The sequence below is a fragment of the Macaca thibetana genome, chromosome 9 (assembly GCF_024542745.1).
Source record: "Macaca thibetana thibetana isolate TM-01 chromosome 9, ASM2454274v1, whole genome shotgun sequence".
In the NCBI taxonomy this organism is placed as follows: Eukaryota; Metazoa; Chordata; class Mammalia; order Primates; family Cercopithecidae; genus Macaca; species Macaca thibetana.
Window position 1 is genome coordinate 22,508,299 of NC_065586.1, and position 17,059 is coordinate 22,525,357.

The 17,059-nt window shown below is 41.3% G+C and overlaps 2 protein-coding genes across 4 annotated transcripts in view; one reads left to right on the top strand and one right to left on the bottom strand.

The window, feature by feature from the left end:
- Nucleotides 1-17,059, bottom strand: part of PIP4K2A (phosphatidylinositol-5-phosphate 4-kinase type 2 alpha) — a 176,985-nt gene that overhangs the window by 117,908 nt on the left and 42,018 nt on the right. The window lies entirely within an intron of this gene.
- MSRB2 (methionine sulfoxide reductase B2) overlaps nucleotides 12,699-17,059 on the top strand; it is a 456,570-nt gene continuing 452,209 nt past the window's right edge. Inside the window, exon 1 of the mRNA XM_050804072.1 lies at nucleotides 12,699-12,702. The gene's annotated coding sequence lies outside the window, so the exon portion shown is untranslated. The remainder of the gene's footprint in view (nucleotides 12,703-17,059) is intronic.

Genomic DNA, 17,059 nt, shown 5'->3' on the forward strand with positions numbered 1-17,059 from the left:
CAACCACGTATCTTTTTGATGTATTTCCTTCTAGGCTTTTGTGTTCTAAGTTGTTTGCAGATGGCTGAACTCATCCTGTAAACAATTCTGCAGCTCAGCTTTTCTCATTTAAAACTTCTTCCAAATATTTTAATCAGTAGGTGTTCAACGACTATTTATTAAAGTGTAAATATGACTGGATGGCTAGAAAACATTCCGACGTGCATCTGTACCGCAATTCGCTTGCTTATTCACTTATTGACTGCTGCTGAAGCATACCCTGGCTTTTTAGTACATCTGTGATTTGTGCAAGAATGGAGTTTCTGGGTTCCTGTGTCAGCCTTAAGAGCTGGGTGTGTTGTGTAGTGTTGCATCGTTCCACTGGACGGGCGCAAAGCGCTGGAGTGGGCATCAATTCTGACTCCAGGCATTCCCCCATTAGCATCCCGGGGGAATCAAACCAAGAATCCACCAACCCTTAAGGGGAAAGTTCCTATCGATCTGCTCCATGGAGCATTAAGGCCTCAAAGACCCCAGACCTTGCTGCCATCCTCCTCTCAACGCTTGTGGCACATTTAATGAAACAATACAGAATTACTCCTAAGTGTTTCATCTCATGTTGTTTCCTTGTGGATGAGTTCTGTCTCCATGTGAGGGACACTGGCTGTTCCCGCTCCTCTGCATCTACTCGGCTCCCTCTGGTTAGGGTCCTGTGTCCCCACCTGGGGCACCGGCCCCTCTCGAATTCACAGTCCAGCTCCAGAAGTGGGAGAGGGGAACTGTGCCTAAAAAATAAGCACTTTCCATTTCCCTGGACATGGCAACTGCTTCAGGGACAGACATATGACCCAATTTGGGGCAGGGACAGTCAGGCCTAAGACTTTCATTCCACTGTTAAGGGAAGAGACACTGTCTTGCTGGACGCAGTGGTGAACACAATAAGGCTGGAGATGCCGAGACCATCTTGCTGCTACAAGGGTGCAAATAAAGGTGCGGTGAGTCACACCTGGAATCCCGGCACTTTGGGAGGCTGAGGCGGGTGGATCACCTGAAGTCAGGAGTTCGAGGCCAACATGGCAAAACCCCATCTCTACTAAAAGTAAACAAATTTGCTGGGTGTGGTGGCGGGTACCTGTAATCCCAGCTACTCAGGAGGCTGAGGCAGGAGAATAGCTTAAACCCGGGAGACAGAGGTTGCAGTGAGCACAGATCGTGCCACTGCACTCCAGCCTGGGTAACAAGAGCCAGACTCCAACTCCAAAAAAAAAAGCAAAAGCAAAGAAAAAAGAAAGAGTCAGGCTATGGTAAACTATATAAGACTCTAGGTAGAACTACACCTGGATTTTTTTATACTTGAAGTTCTCTTTCTGATCATGTCAGTTTGAGTTATTCTATGTCACTTTCAAAACTGACTTTCAAAATAGAGTCCTAAATGATTTGCCAATTAGATTCTAAACTCCCTGAGCTTGAAGAAGCCTCTCCCGGTTCCCAACAGGGCCAAGAGCAGTGTTCAGTATTTAATGTACACTTTGGCTCTAGGGCCATATTTTATTTTGCTTTGTATCTGCTCCAACATCTAATAATGTGATTGACACATCAAATATCTGTGTCTTACTTTGTAGAACTCAGGCCTCCAATTGGAACAAAACATTCTCAGAAGTACCAACCGCCCCAGACAGCTAGTGAAGACAACTCTGTTGGCAATGCAGGACTTCTTCCTCCCTCTGCAATGGGATGCCTTCACCTCCGGACATCCACGGGAGACAGCTGGGAATCACCTCAAAGCACTTAAGACAATGAATGATGTTTTGGAACAAAACACCAGTCTTCCATCAGCCCTTATCAAAAGGGACTCCATATTCAAGGGACTAATATTTGTCTTTTCAAGGAACTTCAATTTTATTTTTGACTGTTGTGGGTCAGTAACAGGTCTTCCTAGAGCAATCTGGGATTTTTCTCTTCACCTGAAGGATCTCCAAAAGGATGCCTTTCAACTCCCTATTCCAAAGCAAAGACAGACAGACTGCTTTGACAAGAAAAAAAATAGGCTAAAACCAATTTAGATTTTACAATGGTAAACCAAAGATTCTTTAGCCTTGATATAAATGTCTTCTAAAAGAACATACTTCACCAAATAAAACAAAGACTTGATGTCATAGCTTGAATTTTGGAAATATGTCCTTATCCATGTGACTACTTGGAAAGGCAGGAAGTATAGCTGGCCTGCCCACTTGAAAAACTAAAACCCATTTTGCCCAGGCATGGAATGAGAGACAGTAGTTAAGAACATTGTTATTAAACACCCCATCAATTTTTAATATGGGTGCCACTGCTAAATTTCAAATCTAGTAGTTCTTTTTCTGGATATAAACTAATGCTATTGTGAAATCACTTTTTAGCTTGATGCAGAAAGTAGGACCTATTTTTTTCAGGCTCGAAACCCTACTGAGATCACTACTACAGAAATATGTGGCGCCAGAAGTACAGACAGGAAAAGAAACGTGTAATTTTTTTCTAAGCAATCAGCTATGAATAAAATGCAAGAATACTTTACTCACCCCACACGGAAAATGTTTCCTAAAAACTTCCTTTGTTGATCTTCTCAGAATTAGACATTTGAAGGTTTGCTCTACTTTGAATATGTGGCATCAAAATGTCATACAATACAAATCATTTTGGAAAAATACCGTTGACTAGAAAATGTTAACAGTTACAAAAGGAGAGTAAAAGTGTTGAATATGACATAAACTGAAACGGAAGAAATACTTGGATAACAAGCAAGGCTATTACTGGAAAGAATTGAAATACTTTGCAAAATACCACCATCTCTAACACTTGAGGTACATGTATTGGAGGAGAAAGGGACCATGGTATATTAATGTTTTATATACCTTTAAGAATCTGAGAACTTAAAATACTACCTGTTAAACTGATACAAATAAATTAAGAAGTAAAGCGGGAAGGATAATAGGCTTAACTACCAAACATACAAAATACAGGGTGACAGTGAATTCAAGAACTGCAATCAGAAGCTATTCTATACCTGCTTTTTAAAAAAATGTAAAGCTTCTTAGACTAGATCTTTATCGAATCTATTTCATCAATCCACTGGGATCATATGGTCGTTATGTAGCAAAAGATCCCATAGGAATGAGAATGAGAACATCTCTCCAGCAGCTATCCTAAGCCCAGGAATGTCACAGGCGTTTTACATATATGACCTCAAAAAGTCTGCAGAGCAATTCCACTGGTGGATATGAATTTTTGTCTCCATTTTATAGAAGAAAAAACTGAGTTGAGAAAAGTTACATAACTCCCCTGAGGTCACAAGGTCATATTTAATTCCATGACTATCAGATGACAAAGCCTGGAGCTTTTCACATCTGATAAGGGCTCCATAGGTTCCTAAGCAAATCTCCAGGCCCCTTGGGGCAGCTCAAGGCTGCAGAACGTACCCCCACCAGAATCCAAGAAACTTGTGTCTGCCTTGGCTCCGAGGCTGGGACTGGTAACCTTGGTTTGTCAAACCACCACTCCTCTGGCCTCAGGTCCCTCTGCCTAATGTGAAGAGGCTGGACTGAATGAGCCCTGGTTCCTTCTGGCTAACATTTGGATTCCATAGGAAAAAACTAGCTTTACCCAGTCTACAGTGATTTTTTTCTTTTCCTAAGCACATACCACTACATGTCTTTTTGACCACAAAAGGATTCAAGCACCATGAGGACTACAGACAAAAGGCTTTGATTTGGCCGGGCGCAGTGGCTCATGCCTGTAATCCTAACACTTTGGGAGGCCAAGGTGGGTGGATCACCTGAGCAGGAGTTTGAGACCAGCCTGGCCAATATGGCGAAACCCCGTCTCTACTAAAAATACAAAAACATTAGCAGGGCATGGTGGTGGGCCCCTGTAATGCCAGCTACTCCGGAGGCTGAGGCAGGAGACTCGCTTGAACCTGGGAGGTGGAAGTTGCAGTGAGCCAAGATTGTGCCACTGCACTCTAACCTGGGCGACAGAGCAAGACTCCATCCCCTATCCATCCCTGCCTCCTCCCCACCAAACAAACAAACAAACAAACAAAACAAAACAAAAAAATGCTTTAATAGCCTAAAGGGCAGGTCTATTAGTGATCTCTTCCTAGGGCTGTTTTCAGACTGAGGCAGGGCTGGCTACCTTTAATTTAGCTTAAACATCATTTATCACTTGTCTTGCAAAGCAGAGCTCTGGGTCCCTCCTGGCTGCAAGGTACAGACATTGTGTCCTTAACCTCCCCCACACACTTTGATGATTGTTTCCAGGACTTTCTGCCTTGCTAGATAGATGTGAGCCTCTGGCAGACATGGAAACCGTCTCATTTGCCCCTAAATCCCCAGCACCTACTCCTTGCTACCGTGCCTGGAGCATAGTCAGTGTTTATAAATGCTTACTGAGGCTGGACATGGTTGCTCACACCTGTAATCCTAGCACTTTGGGAGACCAAGGTGGGCGGACTGCCTGAGCTCAGGAGTTCGAGACCAGCCTGGGCATCATGGTCAAACTCTGTTTCTACTAAAATATAAAAAATCAGCCAGGTGTGGCAGTATGCACCTGTAATCCCAGCTACTTGGGAGGCTGAGGCAGGAGAATTGCTTGAACCCAGGAGGCAGAGGTTGCAGTGAGCTGAGGTCATGCCACTGAACTCCAGCCTGGGTGACAAAGACTCCATCTCAAAAAAATAAAAAATAAATAAACGCTTACTTAATCCTAATTTTTTTTTTTTCCCCTGAAAGGCAGGCAGGAAAGGAGATGCAAGAATCTAGGTGATCCACGTGCTTTATGACTCACAGGATCCTGTTAAACAAATACCAAGCACAGCCCTATCTCACTTTGCACAAAAGATGAGATGTGTTCCTGAAAGGTAAGAGAGATTTATACCTTGATTCAGCTTGCTAATATTTTCCAAGAACCTAACCTTAACTTCAAATATAGCCTTTCCTTACATTTTTCTTTAATAATCTGTACAGCCTCCTAACTCATGACATCAACAATTAAATACATTGTACTTCTAGAACGCAAGAATATGTACAGTACTTTAAAGCAAAAAAAAAAGTGTGTATGAAACTACAATGGTGGATACCTGTCATTAAACATTTGTCAAAACCCGCAGAACATATAACACCAAGAGCAAACCCTAAGGTCACTTACAGGCTTGGTGATAACGACATGTCAATGTAGGTTCATCAATTGTAACAAACAAGTCACTCTGGTGTGGGACAACAGGAGGGCAGTTGTGTGTTTGTGGGGACAGGGAGTTTATACAGAACCTCTCCATATTTTCCACTCAGTTTTGCTGTGAAATTAAAATGGTTATAAAAATAAAGCTGATTTTTAAAAAGTGAACACCCCTTCAGTTAATCCACATTGTTAAAGAGTGAAATGTTTCAACTTAGACCATGTATTCATCTTTGCAGTCGCAAAGCACAATGTGACAAAAATCACTTAACTCCAAGTGCCTCAAAATTGATCAGATGGAGTTTTCCCATGAAAGCAACATTTATCCTCCAAATTCATCTTGTTTTCAATTCAGACTTGGATATACTAGTCTATACCTATCTGTGAGGATGCTGTTTTTTTTTTTTTTTTTTTTTTTTTTTTTAAAGAGATTAGGTCTTGTTCTGTCGCTCGGGCTGGAGTGCAGTGGCACAGTCATAGCTCACTGTAGCCTCGAACTCCTGGGCTCAAGCGATCCTCCTGCCTCAGTCTTCTGGGTAGCTGGACTATAGGCACGCACCACTGTGCCAGGCTAAGTTTAAAAAAAATTTTTTTTGTAGAGACACTGTCTCACTTTGTTGCCCAGGCTGGTCTCAAATTCCTGGCCTCAAATGATTCTCCTGCCTCAGCCTCCTAAAGTGCTGGGATTACAGGTGTGAATCACTCACCTGCCTTAAATAGGAGAACACTTTTAAGTTAAACTAAGCTCCTTGAGGACAAGGGACTTGCTTTTCATTGCTCTTTATTCCCCTGATACCTGGTATGTAGTGAGTACCCAATTATTGTTTGGATGAATCAATCAGTAAATGAATATATTATTTTCACAGTTTCTGAGCCAGAAGTTACTAACACTGGATGCAAATTCTAGGATGAAGGACCAGAGAGAAGAGGCTGAAAATTAGAAAACAAGTCTCAGTAGGGAAAGCAAAGACAAACACTGTGAAACATGAGGAACAAGACTGTGACATGAAAGGAATTCTGTAAAATTTAGTTGGATACCAAAATGGATCTCACAATTTGTGAAATTAAAATTTCTTAACAGTCAAAACAACACCCTTGATCATTTATTATAAATCCAACTCTGAGAAGTTGGGTGCAAGGAATGAATGACAAGAAGAAAACAAAAATATACCCACCATTTATACTGCAGGAAGTAGAGGGGGAAAAGCTGTCTTTATTTTTGATATAGGATTTTGCATCACTTACTATTTGCCAGATTCTGTACACTCCTATTCCACTTCATTTTCATTTTTACAAACGTCATTTGTTTAATCTAGGCATCCCCATTCTTCCACCAGACTGCATTCTTCCATCACTTACACCTGTCTTCCCACACTCCAACTCCTTTTCCCTTATCCCAAATATAATTCATAGAATCAAGAAACTTTTGTAAGATTACAAGAGTTTTCTCTCTGTTTTGGGTGTAACACTTCAGGGAGATTCTGCTGAACGCTGAAGATTTCTGAAATGTTGTGCTGTGAGGTTTCCAAAGGACAACATCAAAATTTGGTATTTATGCGTATGCCAAATAGATTCGATTAAAAACGCTTTGCACATAATTAAGGGTTCTTGCCTTCAGTGTTCAGCTTTGCCCTTTAATATGCAGGGTACATCACTGTTTATCTGGGAGAAAAAAGATACTCTTCAGCTAGCTTAAAAGCTTATTTGCTGAGTCAAGTAATATAAAAGAAAACTTTAGCCAGATGACCGCTTGAATGGTTGAAAAAACTCACGGGCACTCACCTGAAAATGGAGAAATCATACTAGCACAGTTTATTTAGAGACACCACAGGGGCGAGGAATTAAAACTCCCCCGCCACAATGGTGAAGACACCCAAAGACTATGATATAAATTGTCCCTTCCCACAAAATCTGATCACCTGGCCAAGCTAGAGGAAAGTTAGAAAACTCTAACTCAAACTCTAAGCCTGGGCTGAGAGAGATAAGCACACATCTACATGGGGTAATGCAGCAACGCAGCCCCCACGCAGCTCTGCAAGGTCTGGCCTATGCTGCCACAGGGTGAGGAGAGAGAGGAGGCAATTAATGAATCAAAAAATCTGGAATTAGATGCACACTCTTTTGGGTTCTGCCACTCCTAGTGACAGTATGGTGACCTCTGGTACATCAGTCATTTGAGCTTAGTGTCAGCAGTAAATTGAGAGGATCCTGACAATTCCAGCTGTATTTAAATTCTTGGCTTTCCACTTAACTAGCTGTGTGATCTCAAAGGTCACGTCTCTGAGACTATTTCTTTTTCTGCATGAAGGACTCTTTGTTGTGACTGTAACATAGGAAGAGGTATCTGATATATATTTGCTAAGGTGGTAAATCAAGGTTTAGTTGAAATAATGTAAGCGAAGAACTGGCACACAATTAGAGCCTAAATAAACGTTCACTACCTTGATCCTCCTCTTCTCTAACTTTGGAGAAATCTTTTGGGTATAATTTCCACATGGTTGGTTGTTTGGCTTTTTCTTAATAAATGAACAAAGCCAATTCAACTTTTTTTCTAATTATAAAAGTAACACATGTTCATTGTAGAAAGAACAAATTATATATTATATTTGTAAACTGAGAAATGTATGTAGGTAGCATATTTCATTAAAAGTTTAGGGCTTATATCAGAAATCTAAAAGAATATGAAGAGAAAAAAATAAAAATCACTGACTATAAATGTTTTTGATATATATTCTTCTAGACATTTTTCTCTACAATGTTCTATAAATATTTTTTATAAAAGTGGAAAGTATACTATACAATTTTGCAAATTAATTCTTCATTTATATTCCACATAAATACACAGTCACATGATTTGTAATGACATAGGACTCAACTGTGTAACTACACCACCATTTAATCTCACTGTTGTGCATTTACAATTTTCCCCTCATTTTGGCCATTATAAACAGAGTTGCATGATAAATATTACTGTATATACATTCTTCTAAAACGATGTTCCTGATTAGCTAAATCAAAATAAATTCCTAGAGGAAGAATTACTAAGGTCAGGGGTATGCCTAAAGCGCTCTCTCTCTCTCTCTCTATATATATATACACACACACACACACACACACACACACACACACATACACACACAAAGCTATTGTTCAGAAAGACTATTAAATTATATTCTCATCAGCAATGTGTAACTGTTGTTTTAATTTACATGGATTACTACTGTGACTGAACATATTTTCATGTTTCCTGGCTATTTATATTTTTTATCTGTGGTTTTTCCTCTTCATGGTTTTTTTAAATTCCATTTTCTACAGAATTACTTTTTCTTGTTGATCGCACACAATAGTATGCCTTCATGCTTGCCAATTTTTCTCCATTTTTTCTTTTGATTTTACTTATGATAAGCATTGATAAAAGACGTTTTCACTCTTATGTGGTTAAATCTATTAGTCTTTAAGCCCTTTGTTTTCTATTTGGTATGTACATGCTTTTAAACAAAAATTCTACAATTCAAAATGTTTTACTTTTGTTTTTTAATGCTAATAAATAATGTCTTAGAGTTTCAACACAAAATAAACATTTAGCTGTATGGTTTCGGTATGAAGTACTACTACAGAGCCACAAATATCTTCTAGGTCTTAAAATATATTACATTTGAAAGTGAGAATTCTATTTGGGTGAATTTGCAGATTTCATTAAAACTTTGGGGTTTATATTAGAATACTAATAACACAAAATGGAAAACTGGACATCATTGTTCTTTTGTCCCCCACTCCATGAAAAGTTTTATTTTTCTTTTACATTACATAAACATAGGGTCCTTGAAAAAAATTCAAGTAGAGAAAAATAAGGAAAAAAACATATTTTAATAGCAATACCCAAGATAACCACAATATTTTGATTTCTGTATACGTATGTTTATGCATATATTTAATACATTCATATACACACACACATACATTTTTACATAAACGAAAAATTGGCTTTATGATATCTGTCTTCATCACTTTACTTTCTTCCTTCTAACCATCCTGTGACTTTCAAACTTTCGCAAGCCAAGGTGGGCAGCTTGGTTCGTATGTGTGACAACCAAGGCAACAAGAGAAATGCTTTGCATTTTAAAAATATGAAATCCCATTACATGTATTTCTCTGAACTTGCCTTTTCCTAAACTATGTCATACAGATCCCTCCTACACAACTGGTCTAGCTCGCTTTTAATTATATTACTTCAGAGAGTGAATGCACTATAATTTATTCAGCTGTTCCACTACTGACTGTCATTCACTTTGTTTCCAGTGTTTCTTTTGAGACAGGGTCTCACTCTGTCACCTGTGCTGGAGTACAGGGGCACCATCATGGCTCACTGCAGCCTCAACCTCCTGGGCTCAAGAGATCCTCCTGCCTCAGCCTCCCAAGTAGTTGAGACTCCAGAGGTGCACCACCACCACTGGCTCTTTTTTTTCTTTTTTAGTACAAAGTAATGGGGTCTCACTATGTCACCCACACTGGTCTCAAACTCCTGGGCTCAAGCAATCCTCCCACCTCGGCCTCCCAAAGTGCTGGGATTACAGGTGTGAGACCACTGCACCTGGCCTGTTTCCAATGTTTAGATGCAATACACAATGATGCTATAAATATATTTATATACATAGACATATACATATATACACACACACACACAGACACATACATATACATATATACGTGTACACACACACAAGTTTACTAACCAGTGCTTTTAGTTCTATGGGATAGATTATCAGAAGTGGGACTGTAGATCAAAGGCCATATATATTAATTTTGATTACTATTTTCAGATGGCTTTCCAGGAATGCTATATAAACATAAAACATTTTCTACAATGTCTGAGATAGGTTTCTAATAAACTTGACCAAGGAAAGGTTGCCTTGCCACCTATCTTGAGGAAAAAAATCTAATACAACACATTTTGATTATTCTCCTCTAACTCCAATAAGTTTTGATGCTACTTTCATTACTCTCCTTATTTCCCAAAAACACTTTTACCAATATTACATAGGGAAACAGAAAAGAATACATTACACAAATTCTTCCACCATGAATTTCAAAATAAGATCTGAGAAGTGTTGAGAGTTATGATGACTTTAAAATATATTGTATAACTTACTGATTATCAACCAGTTTTTATGTTGGCCATCTAAACCACAGGGGGAGAAAAACATACCTTCATATAAAAGTCACGGGAGAAACCATGACCTTTCAATGCTCTTTTCCCAACTTCCCAAAGGAACAGCTTTTTATGCAGCAGGAAGGCATTAATTTAGGAAGCCTGCTTTGAAAAATTATCAATCCCAAAAGATATTATCAAATCCTTAAGTAGAACCAAGGAACAGCTCTAAAATTCTACTCAGAAGGCAATTCCAAACACCCAGGCTAACAGAGCCCCTGTGTCAACATCCTGCAGCTGGCTTATCATCAAATGCTTTCTTCAGCCTGCACAAACCCCAAGTGCGGTTCTTCTTAAGTTCTCCCTGCACTGTTTCCGGCACCTACATTTTTTTTTTCCCTGCAGGCCTCATCTGAAACAGGGTTCACCAAGTAGTCACTTGCATTTGATAAGCCCTACTACCCCTTTGCTCCCCAAACGTACATTTTCCCATCCATTACATTTGTAGAAAGTTTTTAATAGTCCTATACTGATAGGAATAATATGCCAATACAGCATCAGAACAACCAACATCCGCATCTCTGCAAGAAAGTTAATCATTGACAGTGTCATTCTATGAGGCGCATGTAAAAAGGGCAGGTGAATCTATTCACTACTTGCTTAATAACAATTACTTTCCAATTAATATTAATAACTATACCAAATAACATGGAAAGAAAAAAATACCCACATTTCCAACTCAGACTATAACTTTGTAAAAATAATAATAATGTGTTGACTGGCACAGAAGTTCTTCATCAGATTCAGAATATTTGCCATGATCATGTAAAACCCCTTATTTTGCCAGGTGAAAGTGGGCACTAATGGTTTCACATGATGCTTAAACGAGCAAGACCTTGATCAAGTCGCAAGGAAATTAAAATAACTAGTGTTCGATTACATTCCACTAACTAGCCTTAAATTAATTTAGTTTCTCAAGTGGAAAAAAGAAAGCAACCACAGAGTTTTGATGTGTATATTCAAACAGAGCATGTTAGTTTTGAAATATTACATAATTTTTATGAATACCAAATTAAAATTATGGTAGCAAATACCTTAAGATTTTACTCTGAGTCCTTTGGCTTTGAATGTGTTGTTTTCATCCAAAAGATTAAAGTGGGAAAGTAACATCTATGTGGTTTTACTCATTCTTCAACAAACTGAAGATCACTTATAAAATTGATAATCCTAAAAACAAATTTAGCACCTAACAAATGACGTGCCTCTCAAGTCACATTCCGTGAGATACACATTTATACACCAAGACAGTAATCTGGGAGGTTATAAAATTATCTTAGAAAATGAATCCTTTGCCTTTATTTTTTAACTAGAAAATGTGTCTTCCAGCTTTTCCCAGAAACTAATATTTGTAAAAAGAGGATTTTGAAAAAAAACTTTGTAACAATTTTAAAACTCCTCCAAAAATTTTTAGAAATCATACTTTCATGATTGAAATGACTCTTAGCCACAGAAAATCCTGAAGTTTTCAGTGAACTTCTAAGTAATTGTGTGTGTGTGTGTGTGTGTGTGTGTGTGTGTGTAGGGAGAGGGAGGGGGAGGGGGGAGAAAGGGAGGGGGAGGGGGGAGAGAGGGAGGGGGAGGGGGGAGAGGGGAGGGGGAGGGGGAGGGGGAGGGGGAGGGGGAGGGGGAGGGGGAGGGGGGGGGGGGGGGGGGGGAGGGGGGGGGGGGGGAGGGGGGAGAGAGGGGAGGGGGAGGGGGGAGGGGGGGGGGGGGGGGGGAGGGGGGGGAGAGGGGGGGGGGGGGGGAGGGGGGAGGGGGGGGGGGGGGGGGGGGTGGGGGGGGGGGGGGGGGGGGGAGGGGGGGGAGGGGGGGAGAGGGAGGGGGAGGGGGAGGGGGGGGAGGAGGGAGGGGGAGGGGGGAGAGGGGAGAGGGGAGGGGGAGGGGGGGAGAGAGGGGGGGGGAGGGGGGAGAGAGGGAGGGGGAGGGGGGAGAGAGGGAGGGGGGAGGGGGGGGGGGGAGAGGGGAGAGGGAGGGGGGGGGGGGGGGGAGAGAGGGAGGGAGGGGGGGGGGGGGGGGGAGGAGGGAGGGGGGGGGGGGGAGGGGGGAGGGGGGGGGGGGGGGAGGGGGGGGGGGGAGAGAGGGAGGGGGAGGGGGGAGAGGGGGGAGGGGGAGGGGGGAGGGGGGGGGGGGAGGGGAGAGAGGGAGGGGGGGGGGGGGGGGGGAGGGGAGAGGGAGGGGGGGGGGGGGGAGAGAGGGGGGGGGAGGGGGGGAGGAGGGAGGGGGGAGGGGGGAGGGGGGGGGGGGGAGGGGGAGGGGGGGGGGGGGGGGGGGGGGGGAGGGGGGAGGGGGGGGGGGGGAGGGGGGGGAGAGGGAGGGGGGAGAGGGAGGGGGGGAGAGGGAGGGAGAGAGAGGAAGGGGGAGAGAGGGAGAGGGAGACAGAGAGGGAGACAAAGACAGAGTCTCACTCTGTCACCCAGGCTGGACTGCAATGGCATGGTCTTGGCTCACTGTAACCTCCCCCTCCCAGGTTCAAGCAATTCACCTGCCTCAGCCTCCCGAGTAGCTGGGACAACAGGTGCATGCTACCACTTCCCGCTAATTTTTGTATTTTTAGTAGAGACGGGGTTTCACTATGTTGACCAGGCTGGTCTTGAACTCCTGACCTCGTGATCCGCCTGCCTCGGCCTCCCAAAGTGCTAGGATTACAGGCGTGAGCCACCGCGCCCAACCCTAAGTAGTATTTTTAAAATTGGTCTTTAAAATTCCCTGCATTAAAATTTTAAAAGATTCTCTCAATGTTTCCCAGTAGGCCTTTTCATCACAGACTATCACCAACTAAATAGACAATGGGCTGAAGTCAAAGCAAAACTAAGACCTCTCTTGGCTAAGTAGCACAGTGTTTTTTTGTTTTTGTTTTTAATGGTATGCTAGATGAACTAGATGCTTCTGGATCATATTTAAATACCATACAAAGTAAAAACCCTTCATTGGCTTACAGGGTAGGCAGCTCCCAACATACAATTGGGCTGTGTTTCAAAAGTGAAGTTCTAAGCTCATTATTTGGAACTCAGAATGCATTTTCCTGAAAATTCAATGCTATAAATAGAAGTTGGTTTTCTGAACTAGTCTGCAAAATTCTATATGACCCACCATGTAAATGAAATACTATGCATGTGGATCAATGCAGAAAATACTAGAAAATAAGTTCCTTTGCAATACACAGTCTACTAGCAACAGTAGACATTAAACACAAATGGGAATTCATGTAAGAAACATTAACTTCTCTTGAAGCCTGATGCTTCAAGCAAAACACGGTTTGGGCTGTTTTTGTAAAGAAAAAGTACCAAATAAGATATTTTAACAGTAAACTTTGGGAATGTTTCTTCATGTTTTGCTTCTGTTGGCTCAATTTTCTGTTTTAATACATTTCATTTTTAATAAAACACTCCTGGTTTTAACACTCTTTGTTGCTAGTTGATAATTTGAACATGTCTGTGGAGCTTTCAAGAGCTCTGGGGACTAAGAACACTACATTCAAGTTTCACTTTGCTTCAAAAATAATGTGGCTCTGAAATCCTTTGATAGGGAAGTGTGACAGTACTAGCCATATGCTTTGCAACTATAATGAGGGGAGATTTTTGGCTCACAAAGAGAATGAGTAAAAAGGAAATTAGGAGAGACTGAAGATCAAAAAAGGAAAGGAGGAAAGGTATGTAGAGTTATGAGCCGCATAACGACACTGCAGTCAAGGACACCACCTACACACGACCGTGGTGCGATAAGATTATAGGTGTGTGGCAGGTAACACCACCTAGGTTCATGTGAATATACTCTGTGATGTTCACGCAACGACAAAATCGCCTAACAACACATTTCTCAGAACACATCCCTATCATTAAGCAACACATGACTATGTATAAATGAAAAAAAAAACAAAAACAAAAACACACACACACACACAAAACAACACAACTGTCAGAAGCAAAAACCAAGCTATGAAAGAAAGGAAAAGCAGCACTCGTCCCCACTAAGTCCTCTCCACTGAGTCAAGACAACAAACCCTGTAGGTAAAGCAGTTGAGGCTATGGACACTGGGTTTATTGTGGACGTGCCCACTGGAGAGGCCATGCACACTCAGAGGACACCATGGATGCAGGATACAGATGGTCTGCAACTTGCCAAGTTCCACAGTCACTGGGGCAGTGGAGCTTGGAAGACTTTGTGCAATCACTTTTTTATCAAACATTTTTTGCTAGCAAAAAATATGAATGGCTTTCTGATTTCTAGTCTGCATATTTGTTTATTTGCAGAATCTCAGTGAAAATGAATGACTATGACCTGTCAGTTCACAAGCTGACCATGAATACAGAAAGCCAGGCTGGGCCAGTCACTAGAAGCAGAGCACTTCATCTAGACATTATGGGACCTCAGCATGATCCATACATAAATTAGAGTCCCGGGCTACCATGACCTATTGTGTTTCTTACTGCTTCCGTTAACTGCAGTCTTAATCATACCACATGTAATTTACAACTCACTCTGACAACTAAGTATGACAGGCCAGGTGTTGTGGCTCAAGCCTGTAATCCCAGAACTTTGGGAGGCCAATGCAGGAGGATCACTTGAACCCAGAAGTTTGAGACCTGCCTGGGCAACATGGTGAAATCCCATCTCTACAAAAACTAAAAAAATTAGTCAGGCGTGGGGTGCACCCCTGTAGTCCCAGCTATCCGCGAGGCTGAGGGAGGAGGATCGCTTGAGCCAGGAAGTTGAGGCTGCAGTGAGCTGTTATGGCATCACTGTACTCCAGCCTGGGCAAAAAACAAAAACAAAACAGTATGACAGCAAACACACTCTTTAAGGTCTACCTGACTGACAAACTTCTTCCATATGTAAACAGCTGTGACCTTACTTCTATGGGGTGTTCACTACAAAGACATGGGTTCATTTATTTGTCCTCTTACTCGGCAATTATTTATTGCATATGTACAGAGTATCAAAATATATTCCAGGGACTAACAGTGCAATTAACAGTAATTTCAAAAATTTTTTCTCACCCATATCTTCTGCATTTTCCATAATATGTTGTTTACATAATTTTAAAGCTAATTTAGTAAAAACTCACTTTTATATTTCTCCATAGTATTCAAAAACAGTTCACCACACACCCTAGAAATATTTAAAAATACTGTGGACTTTTCACGTATTACAACCAATTGATATTAATCAATACAAACACTTGATTATCTCCTTCCACTAAAAATTCCTGCTAAGGACAGTAACATAATTCTAGCTTTTTTTAAAAAACAGCAAATATAAATGTGACACTAGAAACTATAATTTGCTTGCAAGTATAGTCACAGCTGCAGTGAGCACAAAGTTCCTGGAATAAATTGGCTCAGAGAAGAGCAGAGCAGAGAAGCAGTCATCATATTGGCATCATCCCATCGGGCATCCAGTAACTACTGGCTATGATGTGAATGCCTTTCCCTTCACTGAGTACCCAAGAGACACTGTGGTAAATCCTCATGTTTCTTAGTGCAAAGCCAGGGAAAGCAAACATATATTATATACATATAATTCACACACCCACGTGCACACATATATATACCTTTACACATATTTATATATACGCACACACTAATATTAGTCTAAAATATTATAGAAATGGTTAATTCAACATACTATTGAATGCCTTTGGCAATAAACCATTATAGAAAGAAATATGAGTAAATAACAACGCAGAGAAAGAAGGGGGAAGAAAGACCTGGTAAACCTTAACTACTAGTCTCTTCTGGGTGGAGACAGTACACCTGATGAATTTTTACTAAGAGCTGGCACTTATTAATGACTTGCTCTGGTCAGCCATTGCTCTGAGGAGTTTGCCTAAACCGTCTCACTGCATCCTCAGAACCACACTCCTAGGGTGGGCCGCTGGAAGGCAGCAGCCTGATGCCTGGCACCGTGATAAACAAGACTGCCCACCTGGGTCCTGCCACATGGGCCACATGGAGCTCCGAGGCTGTGCGAATCATTACGGGCATCGTAAGAGGACACAGGATGCTGGGAGGCAGAGGGGTACAACCAGATCTAGGGGGTCCTCTCGAAGAAATGTCATTTATGTTAAGACTTGAAGAAAAGGTTACTGAGAAGGCAGTTTTCACTATTAATTGCCTGAATTTTCTGATTTACTTGGAAAATACATACATACACACACATGCACACACAACACACACACACACACACACACACACACACACACAGGTGGTCTAGGACTCTCCTCCAAGAATATTTTTCTAGCTTGTGGTTCTTTCATGAAGCAGACAGGCCCATCACCACCAAGAAACACAAAAAATGTCTGGACTAGCACCCACTGAGAGGAATAAATTATTAAAATAACTAATAATATAATATCTGCTAATGTGAAATAATTTGTTTTTGGCAACCAATGTTTCAGTGTAAGTCAAAGCTATTAGAAAAATATGCAGTTATATTTTACATATAGCCTCTAACTACAAAAACAATATAAGGTATATCACAATCTGAAGCACTGTTCTTCCTCCAAAGACTCTTTGGTCTTTTTCTGTAATAGAATAAGAATTACAAAGTACAATATGCAGTTATTGTTAAAGGAATAAAACGAGGCCAGTCATCTAACACATTTAATGCCGCTACATCATGAATAATATATCAGCATCAGCATTCTGAAAACAAGGTTCCCCC